Genomic DNA, 10,034 nt, shown 5'->3' on the forward strand with positions numbered 1-10,034 from the left:
CTCTTTGTTGCGGAGCACAGGCTTAGGCGCATGGGCTTCAGTAGTTGTGTCACATGGGCTCGGTAGTTGTGGCACACGGGCTTAGTTGCTCCGCAGCATGTGGGATCTTCCTGGACCAGGGTTCAAACCCGTGTCCCCTTGCATTGGCAGGCGGGTTCTTAACGACTGTGCCACCAGGGAAGTCCCGGGTTTCATCTTTGAAAGGATCAGCTACCCTTGCTCACAGAGATATCGTTCAAGACCACAAAAATGTATGCACACCTCTAAGCCATATGCAGTTATTATCAGGGGACTGTATACTTAGCTCAGTATTTGGGGGCCTGAGGAATGGGAGGTGGGGTACTGTTCAGAGGTTAAAATCATAGACTATTTAAATCTACATGGAAATTTATTTTTAATTTGTTTAACTAGAATAAGTTTTTTCTTGCAAGTTCTCATTAAAAGCCTTAAAACTCTTAAATCTAGTGGTACTGTGCTAGGCCTTTGCCCTGGCAAGCTAAACCCAGTGGAGACTGGGTATTGTCTAAGGACACTCTGGGTATTATCCTATTTCATGGGGATGTGCATCTGTGATTGATGTTCTCTTGACTAGGCTGTTTTACAACCCTATAGAGGTAGAAGTTAAATTATAAAAAACTTATAGCAATGCAAAGAATTCCAGTTAATAGCAATGCAAATGATTTCTGCTCATAGCAATTAATATGAATTGATTTTATCTAGCAGAAAACATAAATCTCTGTAACTCAAGCTCCCATTTGAACAGTTTTAACATCTTACTGGTCCCTCATTAATGAGTTGAATAAAATCTTTGATTCATGTGCAGTTTTTATTTGTATAGGAATCATGCACATAACCTTCTTAAAATTACATGGGAAGTACTATAAGGTTACAAGTGTTTCCTCTAAGGAAACCAAGGACAGCAGCATGGTTGAAAGAAGAGGGAGGGGTAACACCTTTAACAGTAACAAAAAAAAAATTTCCATGCAGAGAAGTTAGGCTTATTGAAAAGGCTGAAACAGCCTAAGCATGTGTTGATCAAAGCCCCCAGATGAGGATGTAAGTCCAGAAAAATAAAAAGTGAGAAATATTTGGGAAATTCTTTGAAAAAAATGCATCATGACTTGGCAATTGATGGGGGAGGTATTGATAGAATAAAAAGCAGTCAAATGTAAAACTGCTTGGAGTTTCTTGTTTGAGAAATGGGTGATACTATGGTATTGAAAACTAAGATAGAGACCTCAAATGATTAAGGGAACGTAAAGAGTTAAGGACTTTATTAACAGAAAAAGGTTATGATTGGGTCTAATTCAATGGGAACATGACCAACCCTAAGCTAGATCAATATTTCCCAAACTGTGTTCCAGACGACACACATCTATCAGAATGCTCTGTGACAAAAATGGTACCATACCTCTCAATGGGAGATTCATAATGCACACAAGCACCTTAAATTTTCAGGGAATCCTCCCTTGTTTAGCCTACCATTCTCATATTTAATCATAGAAACATGAATCTAAATAAAATCCTATGGTATTAGAATTTCTTAATGTCACTTTGAGAAATGTGGGACCAGATTTATAAAGAAAGTCTGTTTATTAATCAAGTTTTATCAAGTGATGATAAAATTTAAAGTGAGATATAAATTCTTATGTGAGCTCTGACTTCACCTAAGTGTATTCCTGAAACATCCTAGCCTATAATTTTATATAACTAGTTTGTGAAAATACCAGAAATCTGTCAGTTTTGCAGGAATAGTCTTTTGTATACCAGGTAATCCAAATGTAATAATAAAATTATCACTGTTTTCCTTACCATTTATAATAAGTTCAAAATGGTCCTGGCATTTTTCTAGTTCTTTCATTTTGAATCAGGTTTCAATCTATAAAAATCTCTCCTATTCACACATCTTATTGTCTTATTACTCTTACTCTCCACTCATTTTACTCACAGTTTTAAAAACTCCTCTCTTCTTCCCTTGTTGATCCCAATAAAAACATTTTTAGAACTGGCTCATTCCCCCTGTTTCCTATTCACAACATAATGTTTCTAGAGTGTTTATATAACATTGCTGACTTCCATATTCTATGGTTTAATTTAGTTGGAGGTAGACTGAAAAAAGTCAGAATTTAAAAGAATCAGGAGATACTGGCTATGTCTTCTCAAATTCAACTGAGCTAGTCTGGGCTGAAAGCAATGGTCATTTACAAACACTTACCAGGTTTCATTCTGTGGGATTGATTTTGCCTTTCTTGTAGATCTTGGTCTGCTCCAAGCTAACACATACTAATAGAAAGATAAAATTCCAAACACAATAATGTTTCAAAAATATATATTTCAGGATGTCAACCTAGGGTTGCTAGATCTATCACTGCTATAAATGCAAAATGTTAAAATGTGCAAAACTTTCTTCTACAGATAGTTTTGTGTTATAAAAGAATCCATTAGATGTTTTATTAAAAATAGTTTATGAAAACAAAATTAGATTAAACCTAAAATAAAGCCTTTTATTAATCCCAAATTCCTATATTCTTTTGCCAGGCACAGAAAGGTGAATAGCAAAATAACTCACACTCTAACTTTTTAAAATTATTTTTTTATTGGAGTATAGTCACTTTACAAAGTTGTGTTAGTTTCTACTGTACAGCAAAATGAATCAGCCATACATATACATATATCCCTTCTCTTCTGGACTTCCTTTCCAGTCAGGTCACCACAGTGCATTAAGTAGAGTTCCCTGTGCTCAACAGTATGTTCTCATTTGTTATCTATTTTATACATAATATCAGTAGTGTATATGTGTCAATCCCAATCTCCCAATTCCTCCCACCCCCCCCTTTTCCCCCTTGGTACCCATACATTTGCTCTCTACATCTGTGTCTCTATTTCTGCTTTGCAAATAAGATCATCTATACCATTTTTCTAGATTCCACATATATGCGCTAATATACAATAATTGTTTTTCTCTTTCTGACATACTTCACTCTGTATGACAGTCTCTAAGTCCATCCACGTCTCTACAAATGACCCAATTTCAATGCAATCCCTATCAAATTACCAATGGCATTTTTCACAGAACTAGAACAAAACATTTTACAATTTACACGGAGACACAAAAGAGCCCGAATAGCCAAAGCAATCTTGAGAAAGAAAAATGGAGCTGGAGGAATCAGACTCCCTGACTTCAGACTATACTACAAAGCTACAGTAATCAAGACAGTATGGTACTGGCACAAAAACAGAAATATAGATCAATGGAACAGGATAGAGAGCCCAGAGATAAATCCATGCACATATGGTCACCTAATCTATGACAAAGGAGGCAAGAATATACAATGGAGAAAAGACAGCCTCTTCAATAAGTGGTGCTGGGAAAACTGGACAGCTACATGTGAAAGAATGAAATTAGAACACTCCCTAACACCATACACAAAAATAAACTCAAAATGGATTAAAAACCTGAATGTAAGGCCAGACACTATAAAACTCTTAGAGGAAAACATAGGCAGAATACTCTTTGACATAAATCGCAGCAAGATCTTTTTTGACCCACTTCCTGGAGTAATGAAAATAAAAACAAAAACAAACAAATGGGACCTAATGAAACTTAAAAGCTTTTGCACAGCAAAGGAAACCATAAACAAGATGAAAAGACAGCCCTCAGAATGGCAGAAAATATTTGCAAATGAATCAACGGACAAAGGATTAATCTCCAAAATATACAAGCAGCACATGCAGCTCAATATCAAAAAAAAAACAACCCAATCAAAAATGGGCAGAAGACCTAAATAGGCATTTCACACTCTAATTTTTAAAGTGCTTCAAAGTTGTTCTAATACAAAAACTAATACATATTTAGCCCAACCTCCAAATCATCTGTATTACTAATTAAAGATGTAATTTTTACCAACTGATTTATAATTTGAACTTCCCTCTCCATCTTCTAAAAATTATTGAAGGTAGATTAATTGTAGTCAGAGCCGAAGATTCCCAAAAGAGAGAGAGAAATAAGAAATAAAGGAAAAGAAAAGAAAATCTGTATTTATAAAAATCTTGATTAAAGTAAACAGTGCTATAGTAATTGGGTAAAACTTAGTTATGAACATCCTAAAAAACAGGACAAAGAAGGAAATACAATACATAGCTCTTACTGATGGACAGAAGTATAGTAGTTTATTGGGGATTTTATTAAGCAAATTTTATTAAGACCCCTAGTGCTAAGAGAAATACTTATAGGAGACTTTGTAAGAGGGCATTGAACTGCTTTATAAATATTATATAAAGCCACTTCAGGGGCTTCCCTGGTGGCGCAGTGGTTGGGAGTCTGCCTGCCAATGCAGGGGACACGGGTTCGAGCCCTGGTCTGGGAAGATCCCACATGCCGCGGAGCGACTGGGCCCGTGAGCCACAAATTACTGAGCCTGCGCGTCTGGAGCCTGTGCTCCGCAACGAGAGAGGCCGCGATAGTGAGAGGCCCACGCAACGCGATGAAGAGTGGTCCCCACTTGCCACAACTAGAGAAAGCCCTCGCACAGAAACGAAGACCCAATACAGCAATCAATAAATCAATCAATAAATAAGAATGTGAATTTCTAAAAAAAAAAAAAAAAAAAAAAGCCATTTCAAATGTTACATGTTTTCATTTCAGCTATCTGTATAAGAAAATAATGCCAAAGCATCATTCTGAAAATGCAGCTATAGTGGGAGCAGGGAGATAATGACAATGGTGTAGTCTAGGTATTAGGTTTTCTAATTTTTTTAACACATGGTATGCAGCAAAGAGACACTCTATTCATCAAAACATCCCAATCATAAAGAATTACAACTAGACAGTTATTCTATGTAATTTCTGAATTCACATTGGGAATTTGTAGTGAAATGTGCTTTGGGTTATACATTACAAAATGCAAAATATCCCACTGTTGAAGAACATTGCCTAATGGGGGAATTCCTTGGTGGTCCAGTGGTTAGGACTCCGTGCTTCCACTGCCGGGGGCAAGGGATCAATCCCACAAGCCGAGCAATGTGGCCTAATGAAAGGAGTATAAAGAGAATGGAAGATGTTGATGGGAATGTAAAATGGTATAAAAGTTCTGTTATTTTGGCACTACATATCAAGAGACTTAAAAAGGAGAATAAATTTCGACTTAGAGATTCCATTTCTAGGACTGTGTCCTTAGGAAATAATTAAGAAAGTGGGAAAAGGTTTACTTACAAGGATATACATCATCAATTCTTTTATAGTAATGAAAAATTAGGAACAATCTAAACATGCAAATGAGAGTAGTAAAATACATTATATGGAAAATTGTTTACCTATTAAAAATTCCTTGATAGAAAAATATTTTTACCTTGGAATGTTCAAATACAGGTTGGTGTAATAAAAGGGATAAAGAAACAGTTTCTTTCATATGCTGAAGGGTGCACAAATTTGGTAGTCTTTTAGGAGTGTTATTAGGCAGATTTATCAAAATTCTAAAGTGCATGCCCTGTTCATGGGAAATATACCCTGTAGGAATCCTTGCAGTGTGCACACAGGTATGGTATGTACATGTGCATTGTTCTAGTGTTGTAATGAACAAAACCATAAAGAGTCTACATGTTCATAATAGGTGTGGTGGTTTTAAAACACATCCACAAATTCTTTGACACATCAAGAGATGGGGGTCTATGTCCCCTCTCTTGAAATTTAGGAAGGCTTCTGACTACTGTGACCAATAGAATGCAAAAGTGGCCAGAAAAGGGTACGCAGCTTCTGCCTGATTCTCTCAGGACAATCACTTTTAGAGCCTTCAGCCGCCATGTAAAAAGTCCAACTTCCCTCTAGTTGTCATACTGTGAGGAAGTCAGACCACATGGAAAGGCAGGAGCTCTGGACAAGAGCCAGCATCAGCCACCAGGCATGTAAGTAAAAACGTCTACTGGTGATTTCATTCCCCAGTTACTGAGTCACCTCAGCTGTTAGTTCTCCCCAGCTGAGGCCCCAGACATCATGTATCAGAGACAAGACATCCCCACTGTGCTCTGTCTGAATTCACAGAGTGAGTGCAACAAAATGCTATGTCACATGACTAAGCTTTAGAGTCATTTTTATGCAGCATTGATAACCAGAGCAATAAGGTATTGGTTGAATAAAATATGGTATATGGGGCTTCCCTGGTGGCGCAGTGGTTGAGAATCTGCCTGCCAATGCAGGGGACATGGGTTCAAGCCCTGGTCTGGGAAGATCCCACATGCCACGGAGCAACTGGGTCCGTGAGCCACAATTACTGAGCCTGCGCGTCTGGAGCCTGTGCTCCGCAACAAGAGAGGCCGCGATAATGAGGCCCGCGCACCGCGATGAAGAGTGGCCCCCACTTGCCACAACTAGAGAAAGCCCTCGCACAGAAACAAAGACCCAACACCACCAAAAATAAATAAATAAATTAATTAATTAATAAAAAAAAGTTTAAAAAAAAATATGGTATATGCACAGAATGAAACACTATACAGCTGTTAAAAAGAAAAGATGGGGAATTTTAGAACAATACATATAATATGACCCTGGTCTGTTTTTTATTTATTTTTATTTTTTTCCGACTTTATTGAGGTATAATTGGCAGTTATGACCAATATATGAAAGGGAGAAATAAAGATAAACAAACACTGCACATAAATCTTAGGAACTTTCTAGAAAGCAATTTGGCAGTATATTTCAAGAATAGTAAGAATCTTCAAAATAGTTGACCCAATAATCACTCTTGTAGGAATACATTTTAAATTTCCATTTAAAAAATTCATACACAAATCTAAGTATTGTTCTTTGGAAAGGCCAACTAAAAAGAATCATCTCTGAATGAAAGAAGCAAGCTAAAAAGAGAAAGAACCCAAACACTCAGCACTAACAAGGGGAAAAGTATGATAACACAGGTGTGGAGATTTTTATTTTTTAAAAGAAAATGCTACAAAAAATATAAAATCTGGATAAAAGAGATTACCTTTTTGGAAAACATAAATTATCAAAATTTACCTTAAAAACTTAAAAGGTCTAAATATTCATGTTAGAAAGTGAAAAAGGTGTCACTACTGCTTCCAAAAATTCGTCAGCCACAAAAGTTTTGCAGGCAACTGTTTTCAAACTTTAAATGATCAGATAGAGACAGGCCGGGACCTGGGACCCATGCTGCAGTGCTGCAGGGCTTCCACCTGGACACACCTCTCTTCAAGCAACAAAATACAAAGAAACTATATGGGACTAAAAATAACTGCATGCAAGCTGCAGCTAGGGCAAATTTTGGACAAAAGATACAAAGAGACCAAAAAACCCAACTGCCACCTTTGAAGAGTCTGGAACAAAAGCAGGGGGTTGGGAGCAAAGGCAGGGTACTGCGCATGCCCCCTGCACACAACACCACCTAAGTGGTGGGCAAAACACCTAAGCCACCCCTCCAGCCGACCCCTGGACACACCCCTGCCCTCACCCCATATAAGGAACAAGCTCGCCTCCCCAAGCGAGGGAAACCATTGTTTGTTCTCACTCTCCCCTCCTGCAGCAGGGGCCCCAATAATGCCTTGTCTTAATTTCTTGTCTGGCCTCTGATCAATTTCTATTGATTAAGAAGGCCCAGAAATCTGGTCCGTAACAAAGTGACCTATCAGAAAAATTAAATGAAGTTCTCTCTTAAATAGGATTATTGGTGATTTAATTTTTATTAATTTCTATATTTTAAGTATTCTTTTCAAATATAATTTGTATTAATATAATCAATACTGTATTTAATAATATAATTAAAATTTATTAGACCTTGGGATGAATCTAACTGAAATCATGAAAGTGGGAATATGTAATTTTTGCTTTGTGAAGCTTTGAAATTAGTGAAAGACAGGTAAGGTGAAAGTGGTATCAATTTGAGAGGAGAACAGCCTTTTGGCTCTCACGGTTTTCAAAGCCAGATGTTTGGGAGACTCATTTCTCAGATGCAGGTCTTAAAAGTTGGAGTGCCTGAAGCAGGGGATAACCCTTCACTCCTGGGGAGAAGCTCAGGGTCTGTGAGGTCCCTTGGGATTGCGGGCTGCCATGCCAGGCGTTGGGTTTATGGCGAGACTCTGTCCCAGCCTTTCCTACCTGCTTTGATGTGTTTGCTGATGTGAAGGAGTTACTCAGCTAATCTTCACGTCATTTTCGGAGTGAACTGTACCATAAGTAGCTGTAGACTTGGTGTGTCTCTGGGACGAGGTGAGTTCAGGCTCTTCCTATGTCATCATGTTGAACTGCTTTTTAGAGCCTACATATAAATGAAATCATTCACTATTTGTCTTTGTCTGATTTATTTTTAGCATAATGCCCTCAGGGTCATTCATCTTGTAACAAATGGCAAGATTTTCTTCTCTCTTAAGGCTAAATAATATCCCATTGTGCACATATACATAAAATCTCACATTTTTTCATCCATTCATCCCTCGATGGACACTTAGGATGTTCCCATGTCTTGTCTATTGTAAATAATGTTGCAATGAATATGGGGGGGGGGGCGCATACTTTTATCTTTTCAAATTATATATTACAAAATTATATATATAATATTAAAGAAGAAACAAATTTATTGGAGCTATATATTATAATTGTATTTATGTTGAGTAAAATAAATTTTAAATTTTACTTCTGGTTGTCATCACACTGTATCAACACAAGGACGTTTCAGTAGAAGACTTCATCTCACAGTTCTTAGGCTAGTCTGCACCCCACAGCACTCAATTTATTAAATAAATCCTTTAAGTTTCTCCAAATATTTCCTATCAGTTCTAAGTAACTTGCAAACTTGGGTATTCTATTTCAGTTGTGAAACTCAGTTTGAAGAAAATTCCGTTTTCAGTGATTTGTATTAAAAAATACCGCACCGCAAGGAAGAGTAGCCCCGTATCGCCACAACTAGAGAAAGCCTACAGGCAGCAACAAAGACCCAACGCAGCCAAAAGTAAATAAAATAAATTAAATTTTTAAAAATAATTAATTTTAAAAAATAGTAGAAAGTAAAATGAATTTTTCACTTCAATGCTTCCTCAGAATAAAAATATTATTTTGATTAAATAAATACTATCTTCAGCCCGTATTCCAGTCGATCCACAGCTCCAAAGATTAGTTCAGTCCATAGGTCACTATGGCCAAATGGGCCTGGGCCACGGGGACAAATGCTGACAGGTAGTCTCCTGAGTGGCATCTATGTTTATAACATCGGTTCCAATAGAGGTCACTTCACCTACCACTCCTTTCAGAAGATCGGCCACGTCATTTGCAGGGCCCAGTGCAAAACGGAAACATGTGGGCCCTTTCAGAATTTATTAACAGTGCAGCACAGGAAAGAAACTAGGACCTCAGACTCCTTCCGAGGTCCTGTTCCACTGGACAGGTTGCATGCCCACAAAACCAGCCTTGGCTTTCAGAAGATGTCATTTACAATATGTCTGTCTAGCTGCTGGTTCAAAAAAAATTTTTTTTTGTAATCATGTTTAATTTTCTCAACAGGCAAAGTACACTCACAAATTAATTTCGTTAAATCAAGCAACGGAAGCAAAAGGGCAAGCATTTGTTTTAAGTCAGCAACCAACAACTGTATTGCTCAATTCAACTAACATTGAGAGAAGGGAGAAAAGAGGACACTGGGGAAGCTTCTACTATGTTTCCAGCACAGGAGATTTTTAAATGGCTCCTATTTCACTCCAGCTACCAAGTAGGTGAACTGGAACGACTGGGGAGGCGGCGGGGAGGGGATTTGAAATTATGTCCTGGTTTCTAAATAACTTCAAAAGGCTACGTGGAAACATATTCCACGAATTAAGCGGGGCCAGAGCTCACGTTCATGCAAGGCTGGGCCTTATCCTGCGCCCGCTGGTAAGAGTCTGGGCCAACGCGGCTGGCGGCTCCTTGACGTAGGACTCGCGTCAGGAAAAGGAGGAGCCGCCCACAAAGCGCTGCGGGGAAGTGAGAGGCGAGGGAGGGGGCGGGGACTGTGGGGGGCGGGGCCGATGAGGGGCGGGGCTGAGGAGAAGGGTCTCGGGAG

General features: G+C 38.2%; 1 long non-coding RNA gene across 1 annotated transcript in view; it reads right to left on the reverse strand.

Annotated features, from left to right (window-relative positions):
- The window catches only part of LOC309615715, a 29,000-nt gene extending 19,067 nt beyond the window's left edge, over positions 1–9,933 (reverse strand). The window contains exons 1-3 of the long non-coding RNA XR_014237011.1: positions 9,830–9,933; positions 8,102–8,261; positions 2,216–2,283 (exon numbers count right to left, since the gene is read on the reverse strand). This is a non-coding gene — a long non-coding RNA (uncharacterized lncRNA). The remainder of the gene's footprint in view (positions 1–2,215; positions 2,284–8,101; positions 8,262–9,829) is intronic.
- Between the last annotated feature and the right edge of the window lie 101 nt (positions 9,934–10,034).

The sequence above is a fragment of the Balaenoptera borealis genome (assembly GCF_965194805.1).
Source record: "Balaenoptera borealis genome assembly, chromosome: 18".
Taxonomy (NCBI): Eukaryota; Metazoa; Chordata; class Mammalia; order Artiodactyla; family Balaenopteridae; genus Balaenoptera; species Balaenoptera borealis.